The sequence below is a fragment of the Mytilus galloprovincialis genome, chromosome 7 (genome assembly GCF_965363235.1).
Source record: "Mytilus galloprovincialis chromosome 7, xbMytGall1.hap1.1, whole genome shotgun sequence".
NCBI classification, from domain to species: Eukaryota; Metazoa; Mollusca; class Bivalvia; order Mytilida; family Mytilidae; genus Mytilus; species Mytilus galloprovincialis.
The window spans coordinates 26,142,228-26,167,741 of record NC_134844.1 but is presented as its reverse complement, the minus strand read 5'-3'; the positions used below and the strand labels follow the sequence as shown (position 1 = coordinate 26,167,741).

The 25,514-nt window shown below is 31.0% G+C and overlaps 1 long non-coding RNA gene across 1 annotated transcript; it reads left to right on the top strand.

Annotated features, from left to right (window-relative positions):
• The first annotated feature begins 961 nt into the window (after positions 1-961).
• LOC143081595 (uncharacterized) lies at positions 962-4,520 on the top strand. The gene is made up of 3 exons (XR_012979979.1): positions 962-1,009; positions 2,385-2,447; positions 4,215-4,520. It is a non-coding gene; the product is annotated as an uncharacterized LOC143081595 (long non-coding RNA).
• The last annotated feature ends 20,994 nt before the right edge of the window (positions 4,521-25,514 follow it).

Sequence of the window (25,514 nt, the reverse complement as noted above, 5' to 3'; positions counted from 1 at the left end):
GGAATTTAGAATTAAATTGTAAGAAATGACTGTAATATTTTTCTGTCTATTCGAAATAACATAAACAAATATGGTGCACACTTAGCGGGTTATTCAGTGTGCACCACAAGTTTGATGTTATTTCTTCATAGACAGAAAAAATATTACAGTCATTACTTAGATAATTAAAATTTTCTATTTATCATTTTTTATTTTATTTCTGAGCGTTTCAAATCTTACAATTTTTGAATATTTAAGGTTCTTAATAAAAAACAAATTTTGTGTATACGCATTGGCATGGATCAATCAAGACTGTTTTCCATCGTATCAAATTATGTAGTTCTGTTGAGGCTTTGATTTTGATTGATGAAAATGATTGCAGAAATCATAATATTATACTCTTGAAATCTCATAGTCAGTAAAACGTGTTGTAGGTATCTGTGCTTCACTCGAGAGTTCTATCCAGCCTGTAGTCAGTTCATCTGTATATACATGAACCATATGTTACGGTTAAATCCCTATGGCAAAGAAAATCCATACATATCTCTTGTTGTTGTTCTGATTTTGCTTCTGTGATGGTTTTTCAACTCAGTTGTCAATTTATTGAATGAATAGGACCATTACCTAATTGAATTTACTCGAAGAATAGAAAATAAAGACATTATAATTCTTTGGGACATAAATAAAATTTTAATCATATTTGTTAAATTTAAACTATTGCACAATCCAGTACTAGGAATATTTAGACGATGAGAAATCCTTAAACGTGTACGAACAAGAATAATTTGTTCCACCATTCAAATTACATAATTCCCAATAATCTGTATCAATTTGAAATATGAAAAATGTTCTCGTTGTAAATAGTTTTAAAATCACACGCCTTAAAATATTCATTGATAGGATAAAATATCCTGTGACTTATTATACATGCATGTAACATTCTGTATATTTCTTTCCAGAAAAGAAAACCAAATTGTGATTTCTGAGCATATGGAAAGCATAGCAAAAACAAGGAATTTCCAGTCATTAGGTATTTAGAATTATAGACTAGTTATTGTCTTATGGCATACTATATTACATAGATACCCGAATAAACACTTTGAAAGTCAGACGCGCATGTTGTTTATGAAAGACTCATAACTAATGTTAAAAAAAAGTTAAAGGCAAAATAAAGTTAGTTGTAAAGCGTTCGCTTGAAACAGTTGAAATCATAAATCAACGAATTGTTTCATTACATGGGCAATCTGTATAATTGTTGTCATATTATTCATAAATTGCTAGTACTTACCTAATTTTATGCAATTAACTAGTGATTTCTATTTACATTTTCAATGAAATACTATTAAGAAAGAACGGAAAATTAAATAGCAAAACCAAGAGATGAAGTTAAAGTTCGTCCAAATGAGGCAGCAGGACCAGACAATATACAACCAATATTGTTTACAGAGCTAGCAGTGGAAAAATTTCTATTAGATTTAAGACGACGTATAACATTACTAGAAAATTCAATGTAATCCCAGTCTTTAAGAAAAGATAAGGGTACTACCTATTATTTAGAACTATATAGAATGTTGTATAAATACCTATGAGACAAATATCACCCAATGTCAAATTAAGTGGATAAAAGCAATTATAGGCAACCATATAGTGTTCAACAATGAGAAAAAAATCATACCGTATAAAAGGTACCAACATAAAAAAAAATATGTAACAATAAAATTGAAAAATCTAACGGCCTTATCAATAACAAAACAATTTACAAAACAAATACGACTGACATGACGAATTATTACTTGCATCTGCTGCTAATTCATACAGTTCTGAGCACAAGCCATATAATGGAACAGGAATATCTGCATCACATTATCATCTTGTTACATTATATTGCAAAATGTAAAAGTGAAAGGGTACAAAAACGGGGTATCAGATAATGAAACGTATATACTTACTTGTAATAATTTTACTTTGAACGTTTTCACTTGGCGTATTAAATTATAAGTCTGGTACCTTTGATAACTATAACACCACTGGGTCGATGCCACTGCTGATGGACGTTTCGTCCCCGAGGGTATCTATCACTAGCAAAGTATTCAGTACTTCGGTGTTGACATGAATATCAAATATATGGTCATTTTGATAAATTTACTGTTTTCAAAAGGATGAATTATTCGAAAAACAAAGGATTTTCTTATCCCGGGCATAAATAACCTTAATAATATTCATACAATAAGTCATTTTTCTGTAGCAAATCTTGGAAAACTGTGCAAAGCATTCTGTTGTCAATAGAGACGTTGTTTGTTCAAAACTGTACGTTCACTAGTGACATATTCATTTCTTCTTTGTCCGCTTTGGTTCGAATACGTTCTGTGTAAAATATTTGACTGATTTACAATTACTTTTTTTAGAATGTTTGGTTAATACAAGATTAGTGATCATTTTGATTATCTTGTTTAATGTAAGCCATGGAGGTAATATATTTCTTTTATTCAATATTTTAAAGTTAATATGATGTTGTTACTTTGCCTTATCGTCTTAACAATTGATGTATGTTAGTTGTCGATTACAATTTTACCATATGTACATCAAAATTGCCATTACAAGCGAAATATATATTCTCAATGGATTAAGTCAAAACCCATATTTGAAGGAACATTGCCTTGAAAAGGACTCTTCCATGAATATTATTCAAATGGTAAGCTTTTCTTGACTTTTTTTTAATTTCCTATCGGGCTATCAAAGAAAACTTGTTCATAAGTAACTCTTTTTGAATCAGTAACAACACATTATCTACTAAGAGGGATCTATTAAATGTCGCTTCCTTGGGTCCTAGAACATAATTCTATATTTAAAAAACCCATCAAAATCATGAAAATTTAAAAAAAAAATATAATACGAAATAGTCAACATGTATTAAGTCCATGAGTTACGACTTAACTAGAATATGGTGCATACTTAGCTCGAGACGATTAACATCTTTGTTCTAAACATGATAAGTTTATTTTACTGGATGTATGAGATTGAAACCTCGTTAAATACTTACTGATTTGGAAAACGGTTTCCGAACTAGTTTTCAAAAATTATTATTATAATCGTAGATCATATTAATTTTATTCATATGTCATAAATATCAATTTGATAATCAATTTCAGACAACTATGAAATGTACGTGGCCGGTGGAAACATGTATGGGCGGTTTTTTTTCAAAAATATGTCCACTTTCTCTGTCTGGTGCTTAAGTTGTGATAAAATCATATTCCGTCGGAGTCGTCTGGTTCTTTTTCGTAGTCTCAGTCTCTAATTTAATTATTAAAGACAACAAAAATACATAGTGTACGTTTTATGGGAAAGACTCTCTAAAAATATCAGACCAAAGAGCTACATCAAAACATTGCAACACATATTAAAATGTGCTAATAACTTTGTGTGTGGCGTTCATGAAAAAACGTTAACAACGATAACAAACATTTGGCAAAGTTATAATCATTCATTTATTCAAATTGTAGTTTTTCATTTTACTTGCCACTAATACAACTATCTTGAGTAAAATGCTGGTTATATGTGGATACTGATCATATAGTTCATATCATTCAATAAAAAAAAGAGTCGTATTGATAGTGTCTTTTTTATTTGTCCACTTTGATATGTCTGTTTTTCAAGAAATATTGACCTCAAATCACAAAACAAATGTGGAGTTTATGAAATCAAATGTATCATCAAAGACAATAATCATATAAACATGTAACTGAGAAACTGCTTGTACCAACAATGTCAATAATGGCTGTTGTGATAGCACTGGACAATGTGAATGTGAATATTTAAAAAACGGCTTGTAATATTTTATAGTAGTTGAAGTTGCAAATCAAATAGATAAACCGTATAAAAATATTTATTTTGTCAGATCCCTGAAGAAAAAACACCTGCTGCAGAAAGAGAAAAAAAATGCCCATCAAAATCCAAAAAATAAAAGATTATTTCTTTCTGAAACACAAATTGCATTTACCTTTTATGTATCTCGTAGATGCCAGGACTTAAATCTTTTATAAATTGAAAGGTGACTGTACTCAAAGTAGTTTTTAAGGTGTAAGTAGGGCCACTTTTGTCCGTTTGTTATGATGAAACCAAAGTAAAGCACCACTTCAATGTGTTAAAAGGCTTAATGTAATACAACCATAAAAAATATTATGTTCGGGTGTTTTTGGTGTTATAATTAGGATGAGCCGTCTATTTTATTCTAGATTCATCTGTAAATAAAACTCAATATGTACGTCCTGGTGAAATGATTGACCTCGTGTGTCCATACAGGATGACTGTGAACGAAACTCTACAATGGTTGATTAAAATTGATAATACATTTGTGACTGTAACAGACGAATGTCAAATCAACCCTACACTACAGAATCGTTCTTTTACAATAGTACAGAATACGTTTAATGGAACATGTAATCTTAAAATCACTAATATTACATATCAACACGAGGGAACATACAAGTGTACTACCAGAGATCAAGGAAAGATCCTTACAGAAATGTTTTTCGTTTATCTAAAAAGTATGTAGTATAATTATACTTCTGTAATTGCTATTTTTCTTTAATTAGATGCATATTTTACTTGCATTGTGTCAAAAGGTAATTCCACTTGGTGACATTTACAATCACGTGTGTGTGATTGTTCCTCGTAATTCCCTCTATCTAATCTAGTTCAAATCCGACACAGGAAACAACAGATAATGTCAAGTCTGCTTGATACATTGTCATATCTAGACTTACATCTAGAAATTGACAATGAAGGTCAGTTGAAAACAAAACTTCACAACACAAATATGCTTTCATCTTCGCAACTGGGAACTCACCAATTTGTATGTTTCATCATTCCAGCTGCACCTGCCTATAGAATATATATATCTCCCAGTTGATTTGATATTTCAGGGCTTCTATTTTCTATTATGATTTCCTACGTAGAGAGTTGTAGTGTATAGCGTTGACATTATACTTCAGGAAATAACTATGTAGACAGGTCACACATGCTTACATACAAATACCGAAAAATACCGAGACAGTACAAACAACATCCCTTTCATTTTTCAAATAAAGAAATGATAAAAAATGATTCATAATCTAACTGGAAAAAACATATACGGTTTATATATCGGTTAAAATTATATCATTATAATCATTTAAACTTGACGGTTCTAGTGACCCTACTTGACCAACATGCCGTAGGAGTTTATATAGTTCGAAATAAATGGTTACCCCTAATGTGTAGGTAAAATGACTTATATATAACTGTTATAATATGATGCATAGTATACAATTAACAGACAATTTTGGATATTTGCAGATATTCAATCTCAATCTCAGGCTCCTAGAAGTTCCTATATGATATATAATAGGGGAATCTATGCCTTATCTTATTTTCCCCTTATTTTCTGGCTTTTTATATCATGGTTACATTAATAGCGCTAACTTTTGAACTATCATGTTTGTATATGTGAGTTATGCTGTACAGCTTATGTGACGACATAAGGATGTTTGATAAACGCGTCAATCAGCTGTTCATTATAACTAACATATACCCATTCGGACCAATAACTCTTTCGATATTTTAGGTTAACTATATCATTTTGGATATTTTTGTCAAGCAAACATGATTTTATCTACGGACGATATTGCATTGACATAACGAAACGTTTGTTACGCATTTTATACGGTGTTTTCATGGACAGCTTCATTTCAAAAATTACCTATATGGTCTAAATACCAAAATGGTTCTACCAGTCAATAACGAAACGAGTATATATACATCTAGCGTATGGTCCAAATACATCAAGGAATTACGACTATTTACTTAACGTAGTAAGAACACCGAAAAATCACACACAAACACACCTGTTTTCCTCTCCAAATCCGCTCTTTTGATGAATACCAAAAAATCAAAATGCATCATCTTCTTTTAGTCTGACAGATGAAGCGAAAAAAAAACTACATCACTTTGACAGATTAAATATTGTTATGTATATATAATGTACAAAATAACCATTCGGTTAAAGTCACTGCAATAGAAAGAGTATTTGGCACATAATTTGACAGATAATCTAAAGAAGTAAATGTATGTAATGTTTTTAATCGATGTAAATGTTGTTTTAAAATAACAATTTAGTTCCAATCAAAAACGTTTGTAACGGCCGAAACATATGGAAACTTGTGTTGTAGTCTTTATTATGCAAGAAAAGTCTCAGATTTACTCTAACATCTAAGCACATATATATATATATATGTATATATATATAGTCTAAACATTCTCCGTCAGACAAACTGTAGTTATACAGGGCTAACACTATAATATGTATATAATTCGTCTCAAACTTAGTTCAAAGATGATAAATCGTTAATCTGGTTTGGTCGAACCTCAGCGGGATTTGAACCCGTGTTCTGACATATCTTAGCATCTATGCCTACACTGTGTCCAGCGCTATAGGCCACTCGACCAACTGGGCAAAATAAAAAAAATAAAGTTTCGTTAGTAGATTAATGTGATGACAAGTTGGATGGTATATCTTTCAGATCACTTATGTTTTTCCGTCTTAGAGGATGATCAGTTTATAACCATTCTGTCATATCAAACCTAGTTAGTTAAATGGTCTAGCGTGCTAAACACAGTGAAAGCGGAGTTGCCGCGATGTCACAGAAGCAATGGTCTAAATTTTGAACGCCAATTTGTAGGTCTTACATAGTTAGGCTAACTTATTTTTGAGACTAAATATATATATATATATATATATATGTATAGTCATGTGTAATGTACTTAAGCAAATTCTGTAATAATATTGCAGTAATATCTTTTCGTTACGTTTTAAGCAAATGATTTATGATGATTCCAATTCTACATTCGAGTTATTTCAGAAAAGCAGTATCTTAAACTGTTTCATTATATTCACGTAACATTTTTCACTTATGTATTACATTTAGAGGCTCCAGAAGATATTATTTTGGTGAATTCAGTCTCCCAGAATACCAGCACAATCAATATAACGGAAAATGCCGAGCTTACATTATCATGTTACTCAGGTGATGGTATACCAAAGGCAACAGTGTATTGGAGTAACAATACTGAAGACATAATTTTAAACAGTTACGAAACGGAATGGAGTAACATTTCATTCCATGCTAGTCGAAAAAATGATAAAAACAATTTTACATGTACAGTTGTACATGAAATGTTAACCTATAAATTAACAAAAACGGTGATACTTAATGTTTTCTGTAAGTATAAAAATATTTCTGGAAAACAAAAAGGGAATCAAATTTTGTATATATGTTGAATACTTTGTAATTATTTTTTGTATACATAAAATCAAATAACTAAGTAAATAATCACATGGAAAAACAAATTTAAAATATCAATCTAACAGTCAATTAACATTATTGACAAATTGGTATCATTTTACTTCTGTTCATCAAGGTGCTAAATAGCAAACACTAACATCAATTGGCGGCCCGTCAATATCTGAATCGAGAGTAGGTGTTCTACATGTCCTGTAGATAAATCAGATGTCTGTGTCACGCCGTTTCGGTAAACGATGATGACAGTGTTGACAAAGCGGTAACAAGCACAATTTAGAATGATATACTACTTTATCCATTGAGAAACGAAGTGTTCCTCACATTTCTTTACAGCTTTGAAAAAAGTAATTACTACATGGACTTCTTTTATTCTATACTTCACAACTTAAATTTGAAATACAGAAAATAAATGAAACAGGAAAAAAATTGTTCTCTGTTAGTATCCATATGTGTGATAAAGATTCCTCACTACTGAAAATGCTGTAAACAGTCGTATTTACATGGGAAAAAGGAATAGTTAATCAGTTTTAGTTTGTAACCCGGATTTGTTGTGTATGTCATCGACTTTGTTGGCAAAAGACAAATTTTGCAAAATTAACATATAATAATTAAAAGGGGAAACCATATAAAAGCGACAAACATCAACTATACCGTTTACAATATTTTGCGGAAGGCTCTTTTATACAAGAAATCAAATAAAACAGAACAAAACATTCTTTTTCTGCTTGTGTTCATATGCTCCCATATCATTGTGTAATTAAGATTCCTAACTGAATAAACGCTATAAACTGTCTTATTCTATACATAATAAATGCCTGTACCAAGTTAGGAATATTACAGTTGTTTTCAATTCGTTTGATGTGTTTGAGCTTTTGATTTTGGCATTTGATAAAAGACTTTTCGTTTTATATTTTCATTGGAGGTCGGAATTTTCTGCTGTTTTACTTTTATCAAAAACTTATAATTGATTGCGTTACACCATACAATTGTACATGAATAAACTGCCTCTCATTGTCATAATGAAAAATGATAGTATTGAAAAAAAAATACAACAAGATAAGATAACTCCGAAACTATCGCTTTCATGAAAAATATGATAAAGGAATCATATTTCTTTGATTTGATTATTATAATATTTGTAAAAACATGATTTACAAGTGTTGTTTTTTTTATTTATGTAAGACGATCACAAAAATGTATTTTCCAGATCATATCATTACATTCTAGTTTGTCTCTCTGGTTTTAAGTAACACAACATTAGGTTAAATAGTTTTTATAGCAGAGCAAGAAAAAGATATGTTTTTGAGTGTGCATTGTGGGGTAACTTGAATTTTAAGTACAGAGGATTTGTACCAACATATTCATATCACATGCAACTCTTCTGGTAATTTTCCACATTTCCCCTCAAACTCAGTTAAATTATGGGTTCAATAATCATTATATTTACATAAAATTGAGAATGGAAATGGGAAATGTGCCAAAGAGACAACAACCCGACCATAGAAAAAAAATTGCGTATGCTAACATTATATTTTTTATTGTTATAGTTCAAATATTATTTTTATTGTTTTATAAATAAAAGAGACAATATAAAAAAAACAAAAGGAAGATACATCTATAAAATTAGATAATAATAGGACACTCTAATAATTAAGAAATTAGAAAGATAAAAAAAATCATTTACATGTGAAAAATACTTTCAGACAGTCCAGTTGTTGAAGTATCTATGTGGCCAAACAGGGACATTCTTGAAGGTCACAGTGTTATATTTAATTGCTCAAGTATTAGCAATCCGGCAAAGACAAATATACAATGGTCAAAAGACAACAACACTCTCATATGGAATTCAACTTATACACTTAATGAAGTGACAAGAAATGATACCGGCTTATATGTATGCCAGGTTAATAATAGCATAGGAATAGGAACAAATCAAATTTCAATAGAAATTAAAGGTAAAGTAATTACTAATACACAACACATGAGATCTCCTTTCGTAATTCGTAAATTTTACAATATTGGGTAAATATCATATCGTTGTAAGCAGATGTGACAGTTTTCTTGAAATGCTGCCGTACTCATGTTTCATCCTTAAGCAAGAGATTGTTGTCTCTTATCTTCATACCGTCATCTTAGCAAGTGCTAGATTAAAATCAAAGATTAGTCGATTTGTGAGTACGCCTTAGCTTTAGGTGTTCTTGTTCTCTCTCCTATACCTCATTGGCGATACAATAAATGATTTATTACCTGTGGCATTGGTATGAGTGATCTCACTTCAATTTAGAAAATATTTGTTTTAAATTATTTAAAACGATAAGCTTGAAAAAATGACATCATTGTAAAATACAAACCTGACTTCATATAAGGTATGTTTCACAATTTAGACTGCAACTGTACTGATTTTGCAGTCAGGAAATGAAAGTAATTTGATACATCTGAAGAGTTTTCTGGTTTAACATTCAGTCCAGGAACGCTCAAACTCAAAATATTTGAAGCCAAGAATTTATTAATTTAAAACGTGAAATTTGACGCACTTATTACTGATTTGATGAAACACTCAGGTACAATATGTAGGTTGCACTTTGTAAATATAACTTGTAAAAACACGCCTCTTTTGAGGAGATCTTGAATATTCATAGAAATTAATTTTGTTTACATACTGGTTCCCAGTTATGCTCTCTGTGTTCCATCTCACAGAGACATAACTTGCAAGGCCGTAGCTACCCTTGAGGCAAGTGAGGCAATTGCCTCACTAAAATTTCGACACATTATTTTTTTTATACATATATATCAATATAATAGTCATTTGTTGTTCTGTCTCAACCTTAATTTCTATATAACTTGTCATCATTCCTTTTAAACTATTCTTCCTGGATATAACTCAGTATCTTAACGGGTGATGCTTCTTGATTACATTAACCTAGTAATGATAATCATCATGGATCTCTAGTTAAAAACAGGCTCTTGCAGAAAAGGAAAAGCGACACTGAAGGTAAAGAAGGAATAGTTCTAGTAAACTAGTTTTTTTGTGAACAGAGTCTGAGTATTGTATATAACTTCATTAGAACAATCCAAAAACGATAAGTAGACTGACAAATCAAGTACTGGTATTCGGAAGGGGCAGTTCTGTCTGCGTATTCATTTCTCCGTTTAACCAACTTTTGACAAATCAAGTCATCGCAAGGGGCAGTCCTGTCATTTCACGAAACTTTAATCTTTCTCTTTACAGATAAATAAAATATAAATAATATGAAACATGCATGGATTAGTTTCTATCCATGTTTCTTTAACCTTAAAAATTGAAAGAATATCCCATATTCCAATTTGATATTATTGAGGAATGGTAAAACCTTTGACACAGGATTTTGTCTCTACTTATTCGGGACTACGGAATTTCGTTTCTTTATATTCGGGGTTTCTGAATCGGACACCCCATACCCCTAACCCCTAAATTTATAGATTCTGGAACTAAAATACCACCAACTATTTCCAGAAATAATTTGAAATTATGGACCTACATGTAAACGTCAAAAACTCCATTCCAATACCCCTGTACCCATACCATATATACTCTATAGATAGAATCATATACATTTATCTCATCTCATTCTATCCTTAGTTTGTCTACTCTTTGTCAGCATAAAAGCGAGTTTAATTTTTTGTAACTGCAACTGTATGATGGTGCTTACATGAAAGCTTAATTCCCTTTTAAACAAAACTGTTACTACCGATGCTGCTACCAAATTGCTAATGGAGAAGGAATTGGAAGAAGACATTGATCGTTGTGTTGATGATAATGTGCTTCCTTTAGAAACACAGACTGCCCTGAAACGACTGAAAACTTGGAAAAGAGCATGCATGAGTGGCGAGAGATTGTGCGGGCTTGCCATGTTAATCGCGATAAGGATATCAGCAGACCAAATTATGATTCTGAAACGAGTTGACTGAACCGGCCATAGAAAAATTTGGCAAACTCTACTGAATCGATGTTTGTTTTGTTCTGGCAGCAGACTCAAATCAGTGATATTTGGATGATTATCTTACATATAAATTTAAATAAAGTTGTTAAAAATTTGGTGTTGGTAAAAGTCTTAAAATATAAAAAAAAATATATAAAAAGTGTCCAAATTCAAAACATTATCAAACTCTCTAAAAATGCCTAGAATGCAGGATTTTGCACCATTCATTTCATACCCTCCAAAAAAAAATTTCGCATCACTTCGCTCGGCTCAATTATTTTGCCTCACTAAAATAAGATGCCTAGCTACGGCCTTGACTTGGGAATGTTACCAGTAAATAAACACGTGCATATTGTTTACATTGAAATCTGTGGTAACCTTTCATTCGAGGTAGGGGTAGTTAAGAAACTGAATGTTAGTTTAAACTCTGAGAAGTTCAGGGCATATAAACGTTGAAAATATGCCGCACAGCCCTTTATTTTGACTTTTGAAAAAAATTGTGGTGCATATGAACGTTCAATTCTAGGATAAGATTTATTTCAAAACTTCATAGTAAAAGTTGTATAGTTTTAGCTGTAAAAGGAGTTTCTATGGGAAATTGCATTGTCAATATTTACAGAAATGCTGTAGTAGTCCACCAGCAATACATGAAACTAACACTTATAATTGTGTGCGTCTAAGTTCTTTTCTACATAAGGACATGTCGGTGCCAAGTCAGGAATAAAACAGTTGTTTTCCATTAATTTGACGTGATTGTGCATTTGATTTTGACCTTTTGATACGGGACTTTCCGTTTTAATTTTCCCCAGAGTTCAGTGTTTTGTTATTATTAGCAAATCGACTTCAAATAGAATGTTTGACTTTGCTTAGTTAAAGTAGATTCGTGAAATATCAGCGTCGATCACTTGAACTTCAAAATTGTTGATTTTTAACAGTTTTAAGGGGTTGAATATACAGGGAACAATCATACATTGAGAAACAAGGAAATTATTCAAACAACCCTCAAATTTTCATGCTTCCGAAGTGCTTTTTTTTTAGTGTAACCATAGTTTGTTTATACTAGTCTCGAAACAGGACTCCATTCTTTCTGATACAAATATTTTTTTTATATTTTGAGAAATTGTATGCTTGTTCTACATGAATACGTTTACTACCGATTTTCGAATGCATGACTCATATTTATAAACTTACATCCATGAGTAAAAATTGGGAGCCAAATATTGTCAAGCAAGAAATATAAAATAGCTCCGAGAGTTTCAAACCCGAAATGATAAAGTCATTCAATACCATAATTTTTAAAGTGAAAAATTTTTAAATGTAATTAATTTGTGCGTCTTGTATATCTGTTGGGTCAAGCTCTTTTAAATTATTCTTACAGGGTGCCCTAATGTTGTTATACTGACCTAAGTTCCATAAGTCGTTCGAACGTTGAAAAATTGATTTTTACACATTTTTATGACCATCTTCGAAATCATACAATCAGCGCTTAAGTACTGTAAATTTCAAAATCACACTGACAATGAATTGACCGGAATTTGTACAGTAATAAACCAATTTTGATCTGAAACGGTCATTTTATCTAAACGATTCTTAAAAGACTGAACCATGAAATACAGAGTAATTTTCAGTCTTTGTGTCTATTTTTCATATTTTCCACTGCGGAAAATTCAGAACTGACATTAGCTTGCAGTCAGTTAAGATGTGTCCGGTCTTTGTTCCGATTTTTTTTTGTAGTTGTTTATCATCTATACATATCAGTCTAAAACTAAATTTCTGAAAAACTACTGAACAGGACTTTAAGAATTGGCCGAAGAGTACGAAATTTACAGCAGTGGATGAGTCTGAAATTGACTTAACAAAACTTAATAATTTTATTGTTTAAACCTTTCATATGATGTTGATTAAGACCAAAATGAAAATGCATTAACCAGTGGCGAATTCTGATGTCAAACTTACGTGAACGGTTCTCGGTAAGGGATATATCTGCAGAAGTATTAAATTATTAAGTTTAAGTTTTTAAGCCTAGAATTCAACGATTGAGTGATCAATTTACATTAACTTTGCAGAAAATGATGGACATGTGCAATTTTAATTAAACTTGACTGCTCTGATTTTTTTTTTATGTTTTAGACATAAATCTCATGCATAGACCAATTGAATGATTTTAAGTTGAAATTGCACGATTTGGCTTTAATAGAAACAGATATTAGACATGAGTCTCGGCCTGTTCATAAATAACTACTACAAATACCTCCCGTCTGTTTGCGCGATTTCTTTTCGATTAATATTTTCAGATATTCCATTAGATCATACAGAAATAGCTGTAGTAGTTGAAGAAAATGAGTCACCAATTGTAATATATTTAGTGGTGTGCTGTTGTTTAGCTGTCTTAGTGGCAACTACTGCGGAGTTATATTCTTGTTGGAAATCTGGTGGGTATTTTTGGACTTTACAATCATTTATCATCACAAGATTATTTAGTCAGTATTATTCCCTTTACGCATTAATACAAACGAAAATTATTTTGAAAATGATATTTTTCAAATCTTTCGTTCAATTAAACATTGGACAGGCTTGGGTATAAGTATACTTTAAATAGATTTATAAAAATACAGCATATCGAGTCTTTTTATTTTTCTAAATTTTAGATTAAATGAATTTACCAGTTTATTAAATGACTTAAATATTCTCATGATTTAAACAACAATGGTTAGTGTTTTCCAAAGCCAATTAATAGATACCATAGCAATCAGATTGTCCCCCTAGTCTTCAAATTGTGTATAACTGGGTCAATATTTTGAATTATATGACCTTGTATAATTATTTATGACTTCAAATTTTAGCGGGTTTTTTTGTTGTGAGAAATTAATTTTCAAAGCATTGAATTTTGTTTTTATGCACCAAAATGCAAATGAAGTAGATGTGAACAATACTTATAGGCAACCGTACGGACATCAATAATGGGGGAGAAAATACCTAATAGTCGGCTATAAACGACCCTGACATGAAGAATATAATTCGATTCAAATTAGGGAAAACTGACATATAGCAAATTTACGAAAAACAAATATCCCAGACATTAACTAACGACAATCACTAAACTTCAGTCTCCTGGTCATGACTTGAGATAGGCACATAAAGAATGCGGCGGGGTAAAACAAGTTTGCTGTCGCCAACCCCATCCTTTACCTGTAAATATCACAAAAATACTGAACTCCGAGGAAAATTCAAAACGGAAGTCCCTAATCAAACGGCAAAATCAAATGATAAAACACATCAAACGAATGGACAACAACGGTCATATTCCTAAGTTGGTACAGGCATTTCCAAATGTAGAAAGTGGTGTAACTGTACAACATAAGAATAAAAAATAATTATCGGTTGAAAATGGCATCAGATCGATACAAAGCAGAAAAACGTCAAACAACAACACGGATTGGGTATGGCAGGAAATTTATGATTTATCTCCATAACAAAAAAGACACAAAGTACATATATGAGAGTACACGCAGGTACAGTCAGCTAATTCGAACCCAATAACAACTGATAAAAACATGTATCGTTAAAAATAAAGTACCAATCAGGACTCATCCGCTATCCAATGAATTTAGGATCAAGTATTCATTTACATTTAGGGAAACCATATGACCTTGTGCAATGCAAAGATATATGAATCGGTAGATTAAGGAACTGTGAATGTGCATATTTGTATAACAATAATATTTATAAAAAAAGAAGATGCAATTTATTAATAGTCGTGTCCATTACCAATCCCAGCAAAACGTATTAATACCTTTGTCAATAAATGATTTATATATTGCTTCCTGTACAGACTTTTTTTAAAACAAATATATTGCGTAACTTATACATTTATTTTGTAGTTATTTTCATCGTCACCTGATTTGACCTTTCTTATGTAAAATAATTACTGTTAGAAAGGTGTATGTCTGTTATAAGTTGAGGTTATAAGATTATAATGATGTGTGGTAATCAAGTAGAAGTATTCGATGTCCAGTGATGTAAAAATGATTAAGCTGCACCTGGTGTTTCGGATATCATTTAGGTCATTTTTTACCAAGGCCGTAAATCCTCATCAGGTACCCTAGCCTTGTATCATAATAAATACTATTTAATTACAATTTGATTAGTTCTTGCTCTGGTAACATATCAAATGTAGTGTTATTTTAAGGGCACTTTATTAATAGTCGTGTCCATTACCAATCCCAGCAAAACGTATTAATACCTTTGTCAATAAATGATTTATGTATTGCTTCCTGTACAGACTTTTTTTTAAACAAATATATTGCGTAACTTATGATACAAGGCTAGGGTACCTGATGAGGATTTACGGCCTTGGTCAAAAATGACCTAAATGATATCCGAAACACCAGGTGCAGCTTAATCATTTTTACCTCACTGGACATCGAATACTTCTACTTGATTACCACACATCATTATAATTTTATAACCTCAACTTATAACAGACATACACCTTTCTAACAGTAATTATTTTACATAAGAAAGGTCAAATCAGGTGACGATGAAAATAACTACAAAATAAATGTATAAGTTACGCAATATATTTGTTTTAAAAAAAGTCTGTACAGGAAGCAATATATAAATCATTTATTGACAAAGGTATTAATACGTTTTGCTGGGATTGGTAATGGACACGACTATTAATAAAGTGCCTGCTGGGTGTGGTATGATTTTCAATGCGACAACCCTCCGCACGAGACCAAATGACACACAAATTAACAACTATAAGTCATCGTACGGCCTTCAACAATTAGTAAATCTCATACCGCATAATCATAAATAGTCCCGAAATGAAAATGTAAAATAATTCAAACGAGAAAAGTAACGGCCTTATTTATGTACAAAAAAATGAACGAAATACAAATATGTAACACATTTACAAACGATAACCACTGAAATACAGGCTCCATACTTGGGCCAGGCACATACATACAGAATGTGGCGGGTTTAAACATCTTAGCGGGATCCAACCCTCCCCTAACCTGGGACAGTGGTGTAACAGTACAACATAAGAACGAACTATTAAAATCAGTTGAAAAGGCTTAACTCATAAGATTGATAAAAATACAAATTCAAGTGGATGTGGCCGGGTACTTGTACATCCTAACAAAATAAAACACTTAGTACAGATCTGGGAGTACTTAGAATGGTTTAGTTTACTAATACCTGCTTAAGTTTGAGCATAGCATTTTCCAAATGTCCAATTCGTTTATTTTGAATAACATATACTAGTATACATCAATCTCGATAATGATAAATTAAATTGCTAATTGTCTGTAAAAAAATACTTAAAGTTGTCATACTCGGAAAGTAACTTTATTTCTTGTGAAAAATTAGTACTGGAGGAGCTTTAATATATTCTTTAAAAGTTTATTTTGAACGATTAAACAAATTTTAAAATGTAAAAATAAATATGACGCTTTTGTTAATTCAAGTAAAGATTAAAACAATATTTGAAAAGGACTAGTGGTGAAACAAAAATGAAATGAAATTGGTCCCACCATTTTAGAATCTATGTCAGTTTTCATGTGAAATGGTGAATTCAGTAAACATAAATCTACTCAAGGGTTAGTTATGCTCTTGAATAAATATATTTAAGGGGAAACATTTTTTTCCCGAACGGGTTTATTATTTGAGCAACAGTTGTTAAAGGGGCACTAGCTACGATATATATAAAAAAATAAAGTATGATTTTTTTTAGATCAATCATTAATCAAATTGGAATAATGAAATAATAATTGGCTTTTAGCAATCAATTTCCTTTAATTTTGTTGAAATAAGCGATTAAACATAATTTTTGACTGATTCACTTGCAAGTGAAAACGTCATCATCATTCTAACCGGTATTCATGTGAACTTCAAGTTAACCCCTAGCTAGAGATTGACAACGCATGCATTGTACGTGTACTGGTTATTTAAAGAAAAAGAATGTCAACAATGAAAGTGAAACTACGGTAAATCATTTGATTACTAATTCGATGCACATAAAATCATTCTTATATGGTTAAAAACAATGAGAAACATCTATTTTTAATCTATAAAATCAAATCAAACAGACCTATAAAAATGCAATTGCACGTGTTGGTTTAATCTATTCGTATCTTTATTTTTGTTTACATCGCTTATATGGTCATCTAAGGTCAAATCGATAGTTAATTAGATGGCGTCTGGACTAAAATACACACGAAACGAACCTATATATTATCTACCCCATGCTCTGTAAACTGTTTATTTTAGACTTTTGATAGTTTGGATAAATGTTTTAAATTGTTATAAACCAAATATGAGAATTTGATTCAAATCGGTTACAATGAATTTGACAGCTAGTGCCCCTTTAAACATTGCAATCGTTCGCTTCTCTTCACTTTATTTTAACAATATGTTCTGCTCTCTGAAGTATCGGCCTATTTATTTCAGGAAAACTAGGCAAATGTAAAGTTTTGACAGTTTGGACTCCTCCGAGACAACCGAATCAGGAGATAGAGATGCATGTGAGTAATGAGTAACAGATGTCCGACAATTGAAATTGTGCTTAAATCAGTATTATAATTATATATTTAGTATGCTGATATATCTACAGTAGTTGAATATTTTCAAAACAATGTTATTTTATTTCTATTTTTTTTCTCATATAAATATATTTTACTATTTCAAAATTTCATTCGAAGATCTAACCTCAACTATGATATCGTTTCTTGTTCGAATAAAAAATAAAAAAAACAAATCCTTCTGCATAAATTTAACCCTATAGATCAGTGCAACATTAGTGAAAAAAGAGTCAAGAATTAGACACATCTTAACTAGAAGGCATGTCATGCATGTGGTGGAACTAGATTTTAAACTATCTAACTAAGCTTCGAACAGGACTTGCCGGCGTTTCGAAGATACATTTACGATTATAATTGATTTAAGATATAATGAATGGGTTATAACTAACAATTTTTTTGCATCAGGTTCTTGTGACGTTTACATTTTTCTACCTTTTCAGCAAGATAAAAATTTGAATCGACATGAAACACAGTGCTAAAGCAAGTTCCACTTTCTATACTTTTATAAACTTGTCTGAATATTCATGTCTGCTATCATCAAGTAATCAGCGATATTTAAATAACGGAAGAATAACACTAACACTGATTATTTTCTAGCCTACAAATTAATCAGAGACATAATATATTTTATTTCTCTGCCTAAATTAAATACATTGAATAAATATAACTGGGTGCGTTATTTATACTTTGTTGCCATGAATGGACACATTAATTGAGGTCTAAACTGCTGTATAGGCCAGATGTTGTAGTCAAAACTACTAGTATGTAAAAGAGACGAAAGATATCAGAGAGACAGTCAAACTCATAAATTGAAAATAAACTGACAACGTCATGGCTAAAAATGAAACAGACAAACAGACAAACAATAGTACACATGCCACAACATAAAAAACTAAAGAATAAGCAACACAAACCCCACCAAAAAATAGGGGTGATATCAGGTGCTCCGGAAGGATAAGCAGATCCTGTTCCACATGTGGTAATTGGAGGTTATCTAATTACTTTTTGAGAAAAAGACCCAATTTCTAGTTCCAAGTTTACCGTCATTTATACTTCTGTTTGCTAAATGCGGTATAAGTTGGACATGTAAAGTGTATATTGAAGCTATTGAGTAATAGCGTGTAGGATTGTTTACTTAACCTAAGATCAATAATTTTATTGATTGAACAGTTTAGTAAGAGTTATAATCCTTCATTTTTAAATTCTAAATTTCTTTTACAGCTGGCAGATGTTGATCATTATACAGAAATTGACTTTTGATTTAACATACGTTGTACACAGAATAGTTGTTGGAATAAAATTAACAACTATTTGTGTTGTTGGGTTGTTTTAATAACCAACGGACTGCAATGACCAATCCATACTTTTTTTGTAAAATTAACTGAACACATTCAATTTTCCTTTAAGGAAATGATGTTTGTTATATATGTTGAATTATTGATATACCAGGTATAGTTGATTCTTGTGTTATATAACCATATCCTTAACTGTTTATTATACAGCAGAACACTGATACTTTAAACAGAAGACCATCAACTACAAATATACTCAATATCATCTGCAACTCATGTTTTTCCCCCATTAAAATCAAAAATTGAAAAAATATTCAATAATACCTTTCATAATTTTCATTTTATTTATTTTACTCTTATGTTGTTGTTTTACCTGTGAACAGCAGAGGCTGAAAAACTACAAAAACAATTCAAATCTATCAAGCATTTTTTTTATTAGTTAATTTAAGAAGATGTGGTAGGAGTGCCAATGAGACAACTCTCCATCCAAGTCACAATTTGTAAAAGTAAACCATTACAGGTCAAAGTACAGTATTAAATACAGAGCCTTGGCTCACACTGATCACACCTAACAGCAAGCTGTAAATTAAATATGTTACAATTCTAGTACATGTAATAGAAAATACTGTTATTGCTTGCTGTAGTAAAGGAGTTGTCATTGGTCTTTCCTTCAATCATCTGACAAATGTGCCATGATAGCATCAGATACGGGTCTGGATGGGTTAACATATTAAAGAAAAATGGGCACAAGGTACAGAATAAAATTTGATCAAATAAAGAATAGAGAAAAATAGGAAAAAGAAACAGAATGATGGGGTGTTAGATTATATACAATAGAGAATAATGGCATAAAAATTGTAAAAAAGACAGAATAATAAAAGAAGAATCCCCATCAAGACCCTCATAGGTTTAGATTCACTGCATAGAATATATACAAATAGATCTCTTTAATTTACCAAAATGCAATTTTAATCATACAATTATAAAAAATGTTTTAAGTTTAAATTCATAATTAATAAGGTTATGTACATGTTATACATAATTTTTATATTTTACTAAAAGTAAATACAATATGGAATAGAAATAAATCATGAAGAAAAAAAAACCTAGATTTTTATCTAATAATTTAAAATGCGAAGAAAATCTGAAGGTTCCATGGTATTACATGTACTAATATGTCTTCTAATGCATTGCTCTAAAATAGAAAACCTGTATCGGACAGCCCTGCTTCATTATTGCTTGAACAAGAAAACACAATTCCAATTAAATTCTAAATTAATGGACTGCCCAAGGCTTTGCATTAAACTTTTACAATGTGACTTTCGATTGTACGATAGACCATATTGTCATTTCGGAATCTGCAATACTTTATCCCAGATTTTAAATACAACACTTGAACAATTGACATCATACAACAATCACTTTTGTATTGTTTGATCAAACATTTTCTATTTAATTGACATCATAAGGAGGAGGTACGATAAGAGGCATTATTTATCCATAAATATACTCATACCTTTTGAAATATGTTAAATCATTCATAAACAAGAATGTGTCCTCAGTACACGAATGCCCCACTCGCACTATCGTTTTCTATGTTCAGTGGACCGTGAAATTGGGGTAAAATCTCTAATTTGGCATTAAAATTAGAAAGATCATATCATAGGGAACATGTGTACCAAGTTTGAAGTCGATTGGACTTCAACTTCATCAAAAACTACCTTGACCAAAATCTTTAACCTGAAGCGGGACAGACGGACGAACGAACGAACGGACGAATGAACGAACGGACGAACGAACAAACGGACACACAGACCAGAAAACATAATGCCCCTCTACTATCGTAGGTGGGGCATAATAAACAGGATAATATATTATTAACATTTTTTTATCAGGATGGTCATTTATGATGTCATAAACATGACAAAATATACATAATTGGTCTAAATGGTCATTTCCCACAATGTTTTGTAGAAATGTATACAAGAGACAAATTTGGCAAAAAAGAGATATCTTACACACTATCAAATCGTTTATGAATACATTTTGTACCAAGTGTATCTAGATTAATGTCAACATCTTCTCAAAATGAGGCTATTCAGCAGTTTTTTAATTAAATATTAAAAGTTCTGATTCAATGTGCGGACGTGTGAGGCAAAATCAAAAAATAAAAATACTGACAGCAAACAGACTCATGTCCTACGAACTTCTAAAGGGGTATATTTTGTAAATTTATGATACTTTTATAATTTTAAATTCAAGGGATAAATAAATTGCATTATCATACCTTTTCCTTTAACAGGAAAACCTGTTAGTAATGGAACAATTAGCAATAAGATGAGTTACCCTAATTGTTATACTTTAAAAATCTGCAAACAAATGTATAAAAAACATATAAAAATTGAAACATAATTACTTAGTTACATTATTACAAAATATACAATATTCTCAGAATATAAGGATTTAATACAAGAGAAACACAGATAAGCAAATATCAAATCACAGATCAATCTGACAATACAAATCCTTCATCATGCCTTGTACAAAGAATGTAGTGCAGGATTTTCTCTCTGCATTGAAGACCCATTCGGCTGTAACATGTATCTGCTGTTTGGTTGGGTGGTTGTCTATTTGAATCATTCCCTATTTCCATTGTCAATTTAATTAAAAAGTATCCTAACACAATATAACATCCTAATGAACATATTTTGAGATATAGCTGCATTCAAGAAATGCATCATTACATTACTCTTTTACTAATACTAAAGCATTTTCTGCCCATTTCTTTTAATAGAGCCAATCTTCACTTTTTTATAATTAAAACCAGGTGCTCCGCAGGGCGCAGCTTTATACGACCGCAGAGGTCGAACCCTGAACAGTTGGGGCAAGTATGGACAAAACATTCAAGCGTGATACAGCTCTGAATTTGGATTGTGATCAAATTTTTGACATTACATGGGTTTTTTTTTACACAAAACAAATGTCAAGATTTTACAAATCAATTAAAGATTTCTTCTTCAAACTTTTTAAATCTAAAATTAAATAGTTGACACAGCATAGGTTTCTGACACAGAATGAATGTGGTCTAATGAACTTAAAAGTGTTTTTTTGCCTTTGAGCAATTCACTTTGCTGTTGAATATTAATCCTCTCAAAAAAATGTTTGAAGAAATTTTCTTTTTATTTATGAAATCTGAAATGAGAAAAATTTAAACCCCACCCCTTTTTTTTCACATCCCCGTTTCCCTTTTTCCAAAACTGATATCAATTCAAATTTCTAATGGAGTTTGCAACAATAAATACTCTTTTAAATACATCATAAAATATTAAAATGTAAAATAAAGTGCTTGTTATCACTGAATGGTAAAGATTGGTTGGTAGTAAAAGTGAATATACATTGTTTATTGTATAAAACAATAAAAAAAACTTCATCAGCAACATTTTATATTGGCAAATTTCCAATGAAGTTATTTACATAAAGTTATTGGCAAATAAAAATAGAAAATGACATCATAGTCATGTCTGGCAAATGTCCAACATACATTATCTAAAAACATTTTAGATAAGATAAGGAAAAAATCTTCATCAGCAACATTTTATATTGGCAAATTTCCAATGAAGTTATTTACATAAAGTTATTGGCAAATAAAAATAGAGAATGACATCATAGTCATGTCTGGCAAATTTCCAACATATATTATCAACTACTATTCTATACAAAGAAAGATAACTCCAATTGAAAATTAATTGCTATTGCACAATATTGTGCAATTAGATATTTCTTGCTATTGTGCAATACTGTGCAATTGAAAATTTCTTGCTATTGCACAAGACTTGATATAGAATCCTGATTTGGACCAACTTGAAAACTGGGCCCATAATCAAAAATCAAAGTACATATTTAGATAAAGCATATCAAATAAGCCCAAGAATTTAATTTTTGTTAAAATCAAACTTAGTTTAATTTTGGACCCTTTGGACCTTAATGTAGACCAATTTGAAAACTGGACCAAAAATTAAGAATCTACATACACAGTTAGATTTGGCATATCAAAGAACCCATTTATTCAATTTTTGATGAAATCAAACAAAGTTTAATTTTGGACCCCCATTTGGACCAACTTGAAAACTAGGCCAATAATGAAAAATCTAAGTACATTTTTAAATTCAGCATATCAAAGAACCCCAATGATTCAATTTTTGTTAAAATCAAACTAAGTTTAATTTTGGACCCTTTGGACCTTAATGTAGACCAATTTGAAAACGGGACCAAAAATTAAGAATCTACATACATAGTTAGATTCGGCATATCAAAGAACCCCAATTATTCAATTTTTGATGAAATCACACAAAGTTCAATTTTGGACCCTTTGGGCCCCTTATTCCTAAACTGTTAGGACCAAAACTCCCAAAATCAAACCCAACCTTCCTTTTGTGGTCATAAACCTTGTGTTAAAATTTCATTGATTTCTATTTACTTATACTAAAGTTATTGTGCGAAAACCAAGAATAATGCTTATTTGGGCCCTTTTTTGGCCCTTAATTCCTAAACTGTTGGAACCAAAACTTCCAAAATCAATCCCAACCTTCTTTTTGTGGTCATAAACCTTGTGTCAAAATTTCATAGATTTCTATTCACTTAAACTATAGTTATAGTGCGAAAACCAAGAAAATGCTTATTTGGGCCCTTTTTGGCCCCTAATTCCTAAAATGTTGGGACCAAAACTCCCAAAATCAATCCCAACCTTCCTTTTGTGGTCGTAAACCTTGTGTTAAATTTCATTGATTTCTATTCACTTTTACTAAAGTTAGAGTGCGAAAACTAAAAGTATTCGGACGACGAAGACGACGACGACGACGCCAACGTGATAGCAATATACGACCAAAAAATTAAAATTTTTGCGGTCGTATAACAAACTATTACAACAAATTTCTATGTCATTAAATAATGGGGGAAAAATCTATCAACCATTTTCTTTATATTTCATAGAATTTTAGAGATTATCCATATGTTCAGTAAGCAAAAAGTTTCAACAGGATATCAAATCAATTATCTTGTTAAAAAAAATTAGATTGAAATGGTCAGTGTCATAGGAGGATTCTTTGTAAATGTTTTTCAATATAAATCACTTTTCAAAACTATTTTTTATTTTGAAAGTTTTGGCCTAGTATTTTCTAACCAAATCAAGAAAATTGATCAACCAGAATGAAGAATCTTATTAGATTGATAGATATGTTTACACATAAGTAGATGAACTGGGAGTAGAGCTAACAAAATGATACCTCCATTGTACAGCCCATTTTAGTATACAAAGTCTTGACATTTGACCTTGCAAACACAATTAATTGGTTACAATAATATCAAGCATTATATCTGTAATGACTTTTCATACATATGTTATAGACACAACTGTGTGCACTTGATGGATGGATGACAGTTAAATATTCACTGTCTTACTTCAAAAGGAGACAAAAAATATAAATAAAACTCTAAAATATTCTAATAATATTTTTCAAAATTTAAGTCACTGTGGCAAACCAAATGTATATTCAGGTAGAGAACAAAGGGAAGTTCTAAAAACAGGACAGATAAAACCAGGACAGTTATTTTCGATACGTTTTTATCTGTAACTTTTGTTTTACTCAACATATTGATAAAATTTAAATTGCATAATAAAGATCATGGTATTTACTTATATTACCAGAAGTTGAGCAAAAAATGTGGCAGTTCCAGGATACATTTGTTAGAAGAATCTGTCATGTGACTTCCATCACCACATGACCAAAATTTAGGCATTGTCACTTCCAACACATGAAGAGCATAAGGGTGTAAAAAGTTTGATCATATATTGCACAAAATATTTGGAAATAAAAATCCAATAAGTTGGTCACCTTCTCTACAGTCAAACATCAATTATGATTACATACCTATGGAACATAAATTATTTCTAGACTATCCTGCAAAATGACTATTCTAAAAGTGCTTGAAACTTATTTAGAGCAGGGATTCAGGTGCACCTTCTATCAGGTGAATGATGTCATAAATGTGTTTGAAATTGAGGATCTTTTCTGGTGAAAGACATGCTTCAAGAAATTGCTGAAAACAAATATCGTTCTGAGTCTGCCATGACTTGAAAAACCACAAAATTTAGCGCTACAATTTAGTCCTAATTAGAGTGATGAAAGTGGGGTTAAAGAACAGCAATCAATCAATCAATCTTTATCTACACCAAACTAAGAATCTTTTTAAGATTATGAATAGTATAAAAGTTTTACCAACAAAGTTTCAGACTGCTATTACAGTCCAATATGATTGTTTTGATTTTCAGGATTTCTGGATTTCTACATATGGGAGACA